Raw genomic sequence first — 13797 nt, forward strand, 5'->3', positions numbered from 1 at the left:
TGATGTTGCAAACCAGTGGCTTCCCCTACACCCTGCTCTGTGCAGCTCCAGGATCCTCCTCCCCACTTGCACCCCACTGTCCCCTCCCCATCCCCCCCGGCAGCCCCGGGCTGGGGGAACGGAGCGGGGAGCCCCGGGAGCCATCTGCGGGAGCCCAGGTGGCCGCCGAGACACGCCATCTGCTGAGCCACCTTTGGGGACCGTGCAGGCGCTGCTGTATTTTTAGGACACGTTTCCTCCCTCCCACCTGCAGCCCGGAGCAGCCTTTCGGTTTTCTAACAAGTCGGTTCTCTCGCTTGCGGCTGCTCTGCCCGAGCGGCTGTTGGAGAGCCCCAACCCCGGCACGGGGGGGATGGGGGGGGCTGGCCTGGGGGTGCACGGATCGATGGCAGTGAAAGGGGGCTCAGCACCCACTGGGGGGTTGTCCTGTGCAGAGAGCAGGCAGGGATGTGCATGGAGCAGGCAGCAGGACACGGCAGCCAAGGGAGAGCCCTGTGCCCACAGCCATCCCCAGGCACAGAGCAGCGTGCTGCGGGGCTGCAGCAGGGGAGTGAGCCCCTGGTGCCACAGCGTGCACTGGTCATGCTGTGCTGGGCTGCACCATGCCATGCTGGGCTGTACCACGCCGTGCCAGGCTGCACCACGCCGTGCCGGGCTGTACCACAATGTGCCAGGCTGTACCACAATGTGCCAGGCTGCACCACGCCACGCAGCACCTATCCCTGTGTTCACTGGCTATGCCGTGCCAGCCACACCGTACCGCACCGCGCATCCCATGCCCACGCCAGGCTGCGTTTTGCTGGCTGTGCCATGCTGCCTTGCCCGTGCCAGGCTGCACTCTGAAGGCTGTGCCGTGCCAAGCTGCACCGTGCTGCCCGTGCCATGCCGCACCACGCTGCCTGTGCCGCGGTGCACCTTGACGGCCGTGCCGTGCCATGCTGTGCCGTGCCGTGCCGTGCCGCGCCGTGCCACCCTGCTGCGGTGCTGCCCATGCCGAGCTGCACCGCGCTGGCCCCTCGCAGTGAGGAAGTGAAGCCGGCGCGAAGGGGAAGTTGTTGGAAAGTCAGACCGGAATGGCTGATAGGGAAGGCAGAGCTGGGCTTGGTCGCAGATGGTTCCTGTTGGGGAAGGACACGGGCGCAGCTGCCCGGCCTCCCCCCACCCGCCGCATTATCACTGCCCGGCAGCTGTTCACCTTCCCCCTCGCCATGGGACACGGCGCTGCTGCCACCCCGGCCCCGGCGGTCACATGAACGGCCCTCGCGGCAGGGCAGGCACCGTTCGGGCAGGACGCCCCGCGCCGCACCACACCACACCGAGCCCGACGGCGCTCAGCATCTCCTTACCCGGCGTGGGGACTCGTGCCTGCCCCAGAAGTGGGCTGGCTGTGCCAGGCACCGCTGACCTCACACCCCTGGGATGCCCGGGGGTCCCCCCAAACCCGACAGCCACCCCTCTTGTACCAGGGCACCGGGCAGGACCGTCCAAGGTAAGGCCGAGGCAGCGGTGGGAGCAGGGAGGCGGGGGGCTGTGGGCGACCCACGTGCACGTGGCGCAGTGCAGGTGACTTGTCCCGATGTCACACGCAACCCTGGGGCCAGGCAGGTGCTGCCCAAGTGGTGCGTGGGGGTCCCCAGGGGGACGTCCCCATGGGGCTGATTGGAGCTGGCTATGGGGCAGGGGGCCGGGGCAGAGCCGAGCTCGTAGCACCAGCAGGATGGGGCACGGGGACCCGTCCGCAGCCCGCTCTGCAATTAACCTTTCTGTAATGAGCAATCAGCCGCGATTAGGTTTTATTTGCAGGGTTTAAATCCTCTGTTTACCCAGTGCTTTCTTTCATTATTGGGTCAGCAGCCCACGTGTGGCTCGGGAGCACATTCCCACGCTCGCTCCCCGGCAGCGGCCAGACCCTGCCTGCAGCAGCTCTGTCCCGCCACGGTCAGGATCCGGCCCCGCGGGCTCTCCAGGTGCTGCTGCTCCCTTGCAGCGTGACAGCATCGGTGCTGGCTCCAGGGGCTGGGGCATCCCCATGCCCTGTGCTGGGCATCCCTCGGCACCACGCGCAGGGACCCGGTGGGGCCGCGTCGGGCACGGGAAGGAAAGCGGCGGCCAGCTGAGTCACCGGCGTTTGTCTGCCCCGAGCGAACAATGCTGGCGCTCTGCCGTGCTTCCCCTCGCACACCCCTTTCCCCGGCGGCAGCGAGCCCTGCGGCACCACGCGCCAGGCACAGCACCCTGCCCCGCCACCCGGTCCTGGCACCCGCCCTGCCGGATGGGGATGCGGCCGGGTTGGGTTTGAGGACAGGGTTTGGGCAGCGTGGGGACCTCCCAGGTCCCCATCCCAGCTCCATCCCTTGGCAGAAGTGGTGTGGCTTGGGGTCAGGATGAAGCCCTCGTTGCTCAGCCTGCGAGCTGGGCTGGGGACAGGGACATGGGGTGCACCCAAGCTCCTTATCGTGGGTGCTGCATCACCGCTGCGTGAGCACAGCAGGTGCCAGCGCTGTGCCCCTCTGATGGGACACCGGGGACACCAGCACCAGAGCTCCCATTCAAGGCAGAGACACCCAAAGTGCTGAGGGCTGGGAGTGATCCCCTTGTGGGAGCGATGGGGACACCGGTCCCTGCCCTGTGCCAGCACACAGCACCCCGCTGCTGCCCCCAGCCCCAGCAGGCGAGGGGAACCCCCCGATAACATACGGGGCCAGCGGGTGCCGTTGACCGAAGAGGCGCAGCGAGCAGAGCCGTGCAGATTGCTGCGGGCTGGCAGAGGTGCCGGTTAGGTGCTTGGCAGGAGAAACGTTTATTTTGTTGGCCAAATATCTCGGCAAACTTCCTGATTTACTCGCAGCCAGCGAGGCAGCGATAGGGCTGGTGAGGCCGTTGCCTGCTCCTCGCTCCGGCTTCAGCGCGGAGAGCTGTTATCTCAGATGCACAGCGGGCAGGGAAGAGGTGGAGAAAGGGAAATGAAATACAACAGAGGTGGCACATTTTTTGCTCTTGATAACAAGCCCTGCTTTTAGCCTGGGAACTTGGAAACGATGCAGGTGGCCAGAGGCAGCCGCAACGTCCCCTGCTGCCGCAGTGCATCTGGACCTTGTAACGAATCTCAGACCTCCGGGATGGCCCTGACACAAGGCTGGGGCTCCCCATGGCACGGCACGGCACGGCACGGCACCAACATCCTCCTGGTGCTGCTGTGCTGTCCTGGACAGAGCCGGAGCAGAGGCAGGCCGTGCTGGCCCAACTCCTGCTCGTTCCTATCGATTTTTGCAGGGACCCGAGGTGCTGGAAGTGCAGTGCAAACTAATTAAATTCCCACCGTTGAAGAGCACGGCACAGGCAGCTGCAGCCTGTCGGGCGGGGAGGTCTGGCAGGCAGCCGGTACCTGCGGCTCAGCCAGGGGAGCAGGAGCAGGAGCCGCACAGAGCCGGAGATGGGAGGGTGGCCGCGGTGCTGCAGCGGGGCCGGGAGATGCTCTCGGCTCCCCAGACCCCTCTGCTGCAGGGGGGTCTCACAGGGAGGTCTCACAGGGAGCGCAGGGGCCCCACAACAAGGACGGGGCTCTCGGGGAGGCTCAGCACCGCCGTTCCCCCTGCCTGGTCAGGGGACGTCACCGGGAGAGGGAGCGGAGGAGCTGGAGGGATCCTGTGCTCTGCTGGGGGGGCCCTCCCAGCGTGCTGCGTGTGCTGGGCACCTGCTGGGGTTCTGCTCAGCACCTCTGGCACGTTCCCTCGGGCCAAAAAGGGGACGAGCTGCTGGCCGACTGCTGCTTACACGAGGGTGGCAGCGGCGTCTCCGTGCACACCCCCTCCCCCCCCAGGCACCAGGAGGCAAGGGGCACGAGGCCATCTCCACTTTGGACAGTTTCCAGGCACCCCATGGCAAGGAGAAGCTGCAAACACGGCCCCAGCAGCCCCGAAACCTGAAGGTTTAAAGCGTCCAGAGGGACGGCGACATACCCCAAAGCCTCCCAGTGTTTAAGCCAAGACGGTGATTTTTTGGAGGCTGCGGTGCAGGGCGCGCCGGGATGATAAGCAGTAGGGCCCGGTTTCCCTTTGAAAGGGAAGCAGGAACGAATCTGTCAGCCAGGAAAACATGATTTTTTTTTTTCTTTTTCTTTTCATGTTCATGGAAGTTGTGCAGAAGCCGCAAAGCCCTCGGCTCCGCTCCCCACAGGCGGTGACAGGCAGGGACTGCTCCCACCAGACCTCGACCCAGCAGTGGCGAGGGCCGGGGCGGCGGCGGGGCGGGGGGCTGCGACGCCGGGAGCCCCCGCGAGCGGGCGCAGGGGGAAGCCAGGCACAAGCGAAGCCCCTTTCTTAAGAAAAGCTGGCGAGAGGCGCTTCCTGCGCAGCAGATGTCCCCGCGGCGGATGCAGCTGCGGCGGGCGATAGCCGGCGCGCGGGCGAGCTGTCTTCCCTGGCCGCTGGCTCCCCACCAGCCCCTTATCTCCCCCGCGCATTCCCCACCAAATTACCCTGTGGGGAAGGGGAGCACCAGCCTGGGCTCCAGCTGCAAACAAAATGCCAAGGGGAGAGCACTGGGGGCTGCAGCCCAGCTCCCGGGGATGGATTTAGGAGCTGGGATTAAGGCCACCACGTCCGTGCACGCAGACAAGGTGGCGGGCTCTGCGTCACCAAGGGCCTGCTCCACGCTGTCCCCATGCCCTGCTTGGTGCTGCGCCAGGCTGGCACCCCTGGCATGGCCAAAGCACTGCAGAGAGGCACCCGGAGACGCTCGGCTCCCTGTGAGCTTGAGGATAGAGACTGAGAGACCCAGACGGGCAGCCAGACTCCTGGGGGTGACACAGGAAACCTGCAGCACGCTGGGGCTGAGCGCGGGCACGGCTCGGTGCCTTCGCCCCCAGACGAGCCCCGGCGCGGCGGAGCAGGTCTGCGCGGCGGCACGGGGATGACTCACGGCACGGCGAGGGGGAAGGTGCGAGAAACCAGCACCGAGGGCTCTCTTACAAGGCTTGAGGCTTGGGAAGGGGGGACACGGCCTGAAGAGCGATCAGATCTTACTGGAGTGCTCGGAAATTTGGGGGCTGAGGAGGACACTGGGCTGTGGGGAGGTTGGGGAGGGGGCTGGAGGAGCCAGACCTGCCGGGCTCACCGGGCGCAATCGCCCTCGCTCCCTGGGCGTTCACACACCGGTCCCAGAGCATGGACACACTGGGACGCCCCACCTCTCCCTCCATGCCCTCACAGGTGCCCAGGCCGTGTCTCGGGGACCCCCTTTGCATGGGGCAGGTCCTCAGGAGCCCCCCGAGCCTCGTGCACGAGGACATCCCTCCTCCGCGCACCCGCAGCGGGCGGCACCTGCGAGCAGAAGCGGTGCGCTGCGGTGCCATCGCCACCCCATGGGACCGCAGCACCTGGATGGTGGTGCTGGTGGGCACAGGGCTGGTGCTCAGCGGCAGGAGATGCCATCTCCTCGCCACGAAGGGAGCACGAATTGACACCACACGTGCGCTTCATCCCCGCGCTGGCCAGCTGCACGCCGAGCCATCAGTCCCGCGGCGCCATGAGAGACACAAAGTCCTTACAGAAGTTTCCAGCCTCTCTGGGAAGCCGTGGGGCTGGAGAGGGTGGCAGGACCCCATCCTGCCCTGGCTCCAGATTTACTGGGAAGGACGGCCAGGCCCTGCGCTGGGACGGATCCAGGCAGCCTATCGGCCCCTCGCAGGTGCTGATCTGCCGGCCTGGCCGCTCGCTCCGTGATGCTCCCCCACGGCGGTGATGCAGGGCTGGGGATGCCCCATCGCCTGCACCACAGCGCTGCATCCATCCCTGTGTGAGCCGAGGGAAGGTGGTGTTTCTCTAACAGCACCGGTCTCAGGCTGCCGTGGGACCCACGCATGCCCATGGGGTGCGTGGCAGCAGCGGGGCTGGCTCCGGAGAGGGCTAAGGGGCACGAAGGGGTTAAGGCGGGGAAGTTTGCTCACTCTCGGCAGTGATTTAAACCAGACAGAAAGGTTCTGTCATCCATCACACTAACAGCCAGATCATTGTGTTTTAAAGTGTCTGTAATTGCAGCAATACAGAGACTGGGAGGGAGATAAAGGCTGGGAAGATGCAAATGTGGAGGGGAAAGCACCAGCCCCCAGCGCCAACACCCAGCACCCAGTGCGAGGGGAACCCAGCCGGGGACTGGGCAGCCCTGCCCAGGGCTGGGGCTGGAGCGGGGCACCTGGGGGTCACCTCAGTGCCCCCCTGCCCTTGCTGGGGACAGTGCAGCCCAGGGAGCACCCACAAAACTGCACAAACTGACCCAGGGACGGGTGCGGGCTTTTGGACATGCCTCAGGTTTCATCCCCCAAATTATTGCCTTTTTTTGAGGTGACCTTGCCGCCAGCTCCATCGTCATCCCTGGTGTAGCACGACGCGACTCTTCCCTCCTCATCTCCTATCTGTAGGGTTCCAGGGATGGCATGGGACAGTGGGTGACAGCTTGCCACAGGCGAGGAGGTGGCACGGGCACGGCCACGGGTGCCCGGGTCTGTCCCGGCGGCCGAGGCCACGTGCGAGCCCGCCGGCAGGGCATTATTAACATTCAGACGAGGCCCGCCGAATAAAGCGAGCTAACACAAATGTTTATTTTCTCAGTGGTGAATTATGACTTCAATAGACCAAAATTACAGGCTGCGCGCGCGGAATAGAGACGAGGCAGACCCTGCCACCCAAACGCCGCCGGGGGGAACACGGCGGGGGCCCTCCCCTGCCCACGGTGCCCCGTGCACGTCGTGGTGCCGCTGCCACCGGCTCGTCCCACCGCGGGCGGGTGGCTGCTCGGAGCCAGCAGGGACTCGGTAGCATCCTGCATCTGCACCCAAAATGAACCAAAGCCGGCAAGGTTGCAGCTGTTAACCTGCAGGTCGGTGGCTGCAGGGCCAGCGCTGGTCACCCTTGGGTTCTGGCTGGGCTTCACCAGCTGGACATTTACTGGTGGATTTCACCGTGAATTTAACAGCTTGTAGGGCATGGGGCGCGCATGGGGGACAGCATATTTGGCTGAGAGCGTGGCCACCCCCACAGCCCCCTCCTGAAACTGGGGTTCAGCCTCGGGAAGCGCTCTCAGGATGCCCGGGTGCTCCACGAACCCGGGAATTGTGCGCCGGGGGGTGCTGCGCCATGCACCACGTGTCCAGATGCACCCACGCCGTTGCATTTGCATGTGCCAGCCGGGGCTGCCGCTGCAAAGCCCGGCGGGCGGCAGCACGGCGCGCAGCTGTGCGCGGGGGCGGATGGTGCTGCGCCCGCGGGGCCTCGATGGCGGGGCCGTGGTGCTTCCAGCGAGGGGCTCCCGGGGCAACCCCAGCGCTCGGGGCTGGGAGGAGCAGGGCGGGGGGGTGCAGGCAGCAGGAGGGCTCCGTGCACGGTGGCAGGAGCTGGGAGGGGGCGACGCTGCCAGCACCTCGGGGTGGGATGGGGCAGCGCCGTCCTGCGACCCGAGGTGATGCAGGTGGGAGCCTGGACATACAGTGGCTGTTTACCGGCCATGCAGTGGTTGTTTACTGGCCGCACCGTGTTATTTGCTGGCCACGCAACGGTCATTTAGTGGCCGTGCAACGGTCGTTTGGCGGTTGCGCAACGGCCACGCAGCGACCACGCATTGTGCGCGTCGCGCAGCGGCTGCGCGGCACCTCTGCGGTGGTGGTGCCATGAGTGCCCTGGCACTGGTGGTGCCGTGGCGGTGCCCCGCTGCCCGGCAGGGCTGCCGCGGTCCCCAGCGCCCCGCGCCCTGGGGAGCGGAGCGGATGAGTAATGCAGCAAGCACCCGGGGCGGCAGGGGCTCCTGGCGGCAACTCGCAGGGGGAAGGCAGCTGCCAAGCCGAGTAATTACGCAAAGAGGCAGGGCTTCAGCTCGCAGGGAAATTAGCAGGGCTCGCGCTAGCCAGCAACAACATCGTAGTAGGGTTTGGGGGGGGGAGGGACACTTTTAGTGCCCCCCCCCCCAGCCGGCACAGGGCACGCAGGAGGGCCCGGGCATGCAGGATGGGTGCGCTGGGCACCCAGGGTGGGCAGGGAGCCACGCGCCACCTCCGTGGGCATCCCCGCGGTGCCGGTGCTGTGCGGCCACCCCGGGCAGCCTGGATGAGGCCATGCGTGGCCGGGGAGACCCCGAGGCCAGGCCGGGGTGGGTGCGTGGGTCGCGGGGTGCCCGTGGGGCTCGCCCTGCACAGATGTTGCGGCTGCATGTGTGGCTGCTCCCGCTGCAACCCCGGCCCGCGGGCATCCCCGGGACAGCCGGGGACAGAAGCAAAGCGAGCACAGCCCCAGCCCCTCGCAGCCCCCCAGCCCTTGGGGTGCCAGCCCCCTGTGTCTTCCCCCAGCCCCCTGCCAGCCCAGTGAGGGCACCGAGCCGTGCCCCAGCCCCACGCCGACACCTCCCAGAACCTTGCAAACCCCGGCCCCAGCCCCCCCGTCGCCCCCAGAAACATTTGCAACCCCCAGCCCTTGGCAACCCCCCAACCTTTTACAACCCCCAACCCTTGGCACCCCCCCAACCTTTCCCACCCCCCCGCACCCCCCAACCCCCGTGCACCCCCTCCCACCCCCCCCACCCCTTTACCTCCCCGTGTCCCCACGCAACCCCCGCTCCCTTGCGTCCCCCCCCCTCCCCCGCCCCGGCTCCCACCGCCCCCTCCCCGACCGCGCACCGGGGGCCCCCCTCTCCGGTGGCGGCGGCGGCGGCGGCGGCGGCGGCGGGGCGCCCCCTGCCGGGATCGGCGGCGGCTCGGTGTAAGGCGGCGGCGGGGGCGGGCGCCGCTCACTCCGGGGCGGGCGGGCGGCGGGGCGGCAGCGGGGGCTGCGGGCGGCCCGGCCCGGCACGGAGCTCGGCCGCGGGGCGCCCCGTGGCCGGGGCGCGGCGCCGGGGGATGCTCAGGGGGTGAAGCGGCCCCCGCGGCTCTCCCCCGGGCTTCTCCGCCCTCCCCCTTCCCGGCCGTCACCCCCCCCACACCCCCCCCTCCCTCCCCCGGTGTCGGTCCCCGGGGGGGGGGCAGCGCCCCGACCCCCGGGCTGGCGGCCCCCGGCGGCGGCGGCGAGGGGCGGCGGGCAGGTGCCGGGGGCAGCCGCCGCCGAGGGGCCGCGCTCCGCCCGCGCCGGCCTTAACGGGGCCGGGGCCGCCGCCGGGGGCCGCCGCCGGTTGTGCCCGCACCGCTCGGTTCTGCCTCGGGACTCAGCGCACGCCTCCGCCGCTCCTCAGCACGGTAAGGGCCGGGCACGGGGCGCGGGGGGCGCGGGGAGCGGGGAGCGGGGCGCTGCCGGTGTCGGGGCGCTGCCGGTGTCGGGGGGCTGCCGGTGTCGGGGGGCTGCCGGTGTCGGGGCGCTGCCGGTACCCGGGGGATGCTGGTACTCGGGGGTGCTGGCGGTACCGGGAGGTGCTGCCGGTGTTGGGGTGCTGCCGGTACCGGGAGGTGCTGCCGGTACCGGGGGGTGCTGCCGGTACCCGAGGGTGCTGCCGGTACCATGGGGTCCTGCCGGTGTTGGGGCGCTGCTGGTACTCGGGGGTGCTGCCGGTACCGGGGGGTGCTGCCGGTGCGCGGGGGACCGGGATGCTGCCGGTACCCGGGGGTGCTGTCGGTGTCGGGGCGCTGCCGCCGCCTGCAGAAAGCTCCCGGTGCGCAGCGCTCGGGGGATGCTGCCGGTGCCCGGCGGTGCTGCTGGTACCCGGGGTGCTGCCGGTGTCGGGGTGCTCCCTGCGACCCCGGAACGTTCCCAGTGACCGGAGGTGCTGCCGGTGTCGGGGGTGCTGCCGGTGCCCGGGGAACGCTCCCAGCGTCCGGGAAGGTGCCGGTGCCGGGGAGGCTCCCGGTGCCCCAGCCCGCCCGGTCCCCGGCAGGGCAGCGGGGCTGCAGCGGGGCCCTGCCCGGTTCCCCCCCGGGTGAACGCGCACCGGAGCCTCCGGCCGTGCCCAGGGGTGCTCCCCGGGGGCAGGGGGCGGGGGGCGAGGGTCGGCGCTGCCCCGCTGCGAGCTGTCCCTGGGGGTCCGGGGGGGACGGGGGAGGCTGCAGCTCGCCCGCCGCGCCCAGGGCTCCCCTCGTGCTACCCCCGTTCGGCTGCTCGCGGGCACCTTTTGCTGGATTTTTATTTTTTTTTATTATTTTTTATATTTTTTTTCCCGTTAGCCAAGAAAAACTTTGCAACTTCCCTTCGGTGCCGGAGAGCTGCCGCTGCTGCTGCCGGGTTTCATTTTGTTTTTTTAATTCGGGGTCACGTGCGCGTTGACAGTGCCTTTGGATCTAAGCGATGGTCTCGTCTCTCGCTTAGAAGGAGCTCCGGAGCTCTTCCCTCTGTTGTTTTCTCTCTGTTCAGGAACAAAGAGATTTTTCTGCCTTTAATTAAAAGGAATATTAATCCCGCGCTCCTTTGCCGAGCGACTTGAAGACGCTCTGCAGCCGTTCGCCTGCTCGGCACCTCGGCGGGGTGAGCTCTGCTGCGTGCACGGAGGCAGCCGGGGCACGGAGATGCTGGGGATCCATCCCGAAAACGCACAGCGAGCGCGGAGCAGCGGCCGGGCAGGATGCTGAGGGCCCCGGCGCCCGCCGCCCCGCGCTGGTGCTCGGGTGAGGAGCTGGCAGAGCCGGGCTCGCGTCCCCGCAGGCGGCTGAGGCGGGTCCCGCGGAGCCCTGAGGCGCAGGGAGAAGTTTGGGGGCTTGCTTTTGGGGAGCCCTGGGAAGGAAACCGGAGACGGGCTGGGCTGTGTGTGGGGTTTCTCCCCTCCTGCTGCCTCCCGGCAGGCCCAGATGGTTTTCCCCGGGGACGGCGGGGCGCTGGGCACGTTCCGTATGGGAGACGCGCGGCTGCAGGCGTTGGGGTGTGGGGAGGAAAAGCCGGGGGGCGCGGGCAGCAGGGGCCGTTCTCCCGTGGTGCTGGGTGCTGGCGCGGGGCTGGCTGCTTGTTTTGGGTGCGGTAGCAGCCAGGCCTCGTGTGGATGCAGGATTTGCCTCTTACGGTGAGGACTTGCAGGGCGCAGGATGCAAAAATGCTCTGGTGGTGTGCTCAGCCCCGGTTCTGTGGGTTTGGAGGGTCGAGCAGCCTCCAGGCTCTGCCCGTTTCCGTGGTACTCATGGGAAGGGGGCTCGGGGATGCGCTGGCAGCTCGGGGACCCCGCAGCGTGGCTGGGGTGGGCTGCGTGCGCCCGTCCTGGGTTTGCCATGGAAATGGGCTCTCGGCTCTGCTCACTGCATGCAGGCGGCTCAAATCTCCAGCGGGCTCTCGAGGCGGTGCGGCTCCCTGCCTGCGGCCGTGCAGCCCCCCTGCGCCCCGGGGAAGCGTTGTGGGGCGCTGCGAGACCCCCGGCGGTGAGAGACACCCCATAAACCGTTAAATGTCTCTTAACGGGTTCAGGGCATTGCTGGTGAGCTGGACCCAGAGCACAGGGCTGCTGGCGAGGTGTAAGCGTATGCTGGCAGCGGGATGCGTGCTCCTGCGGGGCAGGGAGCCGGTCCCCACGGCACGGGGGACACCAACCACGGCCACCAGCACTGGTTCTGCCCCCAGCCGGACTGGTGCAGTCGCGGGGTGCGCAGCATTTGGGCAGATCAGGGCCTGATCCTGCAGCCGGGCTGGGAAGGAGCGGGGAGCTCGGTGCAGAGACGGGGTGAAATGGGGGGACCCGAAGCAGGGGCGCTCGGCAGGGGCTTTGTGATGGACTGGGCAGGGCGAGGCCAGGCTGGGGCGCAGAGGTGAGAGCCCACCGGGTGCCGAGCTGGCGTTAGTGCCCCTGCCCGGATCTGGGCTTATTTTTAGATTTCCTGAAGCTTGTTTTCTGCCTTCCCTCCCCGCTTGTTCAGCCTCCCCAGAGGCAACCCCACCTTGACAAGCCCACAGCTTTCCTTCGGAAGATGCTGACCAATGTTTCCAGAAAGCATCCGAAGGATTTCCTGTTTATTTTTCAAAATTCTCATTAATATTTTTTTCCTGCGTTATTGCATTAAATCTTGCACGGGCAAAATTGCCTTGAAATGGAGCCTGTGGTTAAAAAGAGACAAAGAGTCAGCGGCGCAGCAGCCCGGAGGCTGTGGGGATGCACCGCTGGATTCGGCACCCCCTCGGAGCCGTCACCATCCTGGCGCCCGCGGGGCAGGATCTGGCCCGGTGTCCCCAGGGAGCTGGCGGTGCCTCGGCGTTCCCACGCTGCGGGGACCTGCACGGAGCTCCCCATCGGCGTGTGGATGGGGACTTCTTCCCTTCCCAACTGCTCCGTGCCTCCGAAGTGTCCCCAGCCCCCTTGTTGCTTGTGCCACTTGTCCCTGCTCAAGGCCACCTCCGGACACGAGCGTCCCTGTGCATACGTGGCAGCAAAAAGCGCGTGGAGCGTTTTAGCCTGGGGCTCTGCCTGCTCGAGGAGTGCCTGGCTCTGCAGCTTGGGCAGGAACCTGGTTTTGGGGCGCCCCTCCTGCAGCCTGTCACCGGATCGGTCGCCTTTTCGGCACGGACGCCGTGGCCTGGTGGCCCCATGGCACGCCGGTAGCTGTTGCAAGGAGGATGTGGTGCGCAGACCAGGGCAGCCCTGAGCCTCGCGCCGCCCTGCGTGCCCACGCAAAGCCTGGTGCACAAACCCTCTGTTTGCTCGCCGTGTTTAGAGAGCATATTTAATTTCCAGGTGCGCGGGACAGCTGGGGAGCAGCCAGGGCGTGTGCATGCCCACCTCCTCCCGCGGCCGTGAGCTGCCGGTGGGACAGGGCAGGCGGCAGCTCCGTGGCACAGCACTCATGGTCGTGGGCCAGGATCCATCCTGTGCTCCCCCAGCACCTGGGGATCAGGTCCCCCACTCGGAAAGGTGGGGAGGGGGCGTGGGGACCCCACTCGTGGCCCCTCTGCCGCAGGCTGCCCGGTGGCGTTGTCCCACGCCGCCGTTGGCTCGCGCGCCCCGGCGCTCGGTCCCGAGACGGTTTTACAGGCAGGGCTGAACTGCACAAAATGTTCGACTTGTAAAATATGTAGCGTGAGAAAATAGCCTCTTCTGCTCTCCTCCTCGCCGCCGCGGCTCCCCCTGCCCCATCTGCTTGCTTGGAAAGCTTCCCGCAGCCGGGGAAGGGGAGGGGGGGGGGTGCGAGGCCGGCGCAGCTGACGGCACGAGGGTCACCCGGCGATCGCTGTCGGGCCGGCTGGGCTGCAGGACGGTGCTCGCCCCATGCCTTCGTCCCCGTGAGCATCACGGGCACACCCAGGGCGTGTTTGGTCCACGAGGACGATGCACGGGCAACGCATCCTCCGTCCTCCCACCACGCGCGTGGCCCCGGAGGCTGCTGTCCCCCGGGATGTGCCGTGGGAGCGAACGTGGGGACGGCACCGGGAGAGGCGGCCGGGCTGTGCCGTGGTCCCGGGGCGATGCAGGCACCGCTGGTGGGGTTCCCGAAATGGGGGCGTCACGGGGAGGCCAATGGGAAATACCCCTGTGAGGCACCCAGCTGGGGGCGGGGAGGGAGCCGAAATCCCCGGAGCTGGCGACGAGCCATTGTTTTCACCAGCCACCTTAATCCATCATTATCTGGGCATATTTCGGATCCTTGCCAAGAGCAAGGTGGGAAGGGGGGGGCTGTAAGCATGCTTTCCCTATTCCCCTGCCATCCTTTTTGCTGCCTGTGTGTAATTAACAGAGTAATTAAAAACAGGATGAGTTAATTGGTATTCATTTATGTGGCAGATGTTTTTAATTGAGATACGAAACAATTTACCTGTTTACATAAACAATAGCAAATGAAGGCTTGTAAAACAGAGAGGGCTTTTTTTTTTTGCTTTTTTTTTTTTTGAGGAAAATCAGAATAACCTCCCTCTCCCGCCACCC

The sequence above is a fragment of the Cygnus atratus genome, chromosome 12 (genome assembly GCF_013377495.2).
Source record: "Cygnus atratus isolate AKBS03 ecotype Queensland, Australia chromosome 12, CAtr_DNAZoo_HiC_assembly, whole genome shotgun sequence".
NCBI classification, from domain to species: Eukaryota; Metazoa; Chordata; class Aves; order Anseriformes; family Anatidae; genus Cygnus; species Cygnus atratus.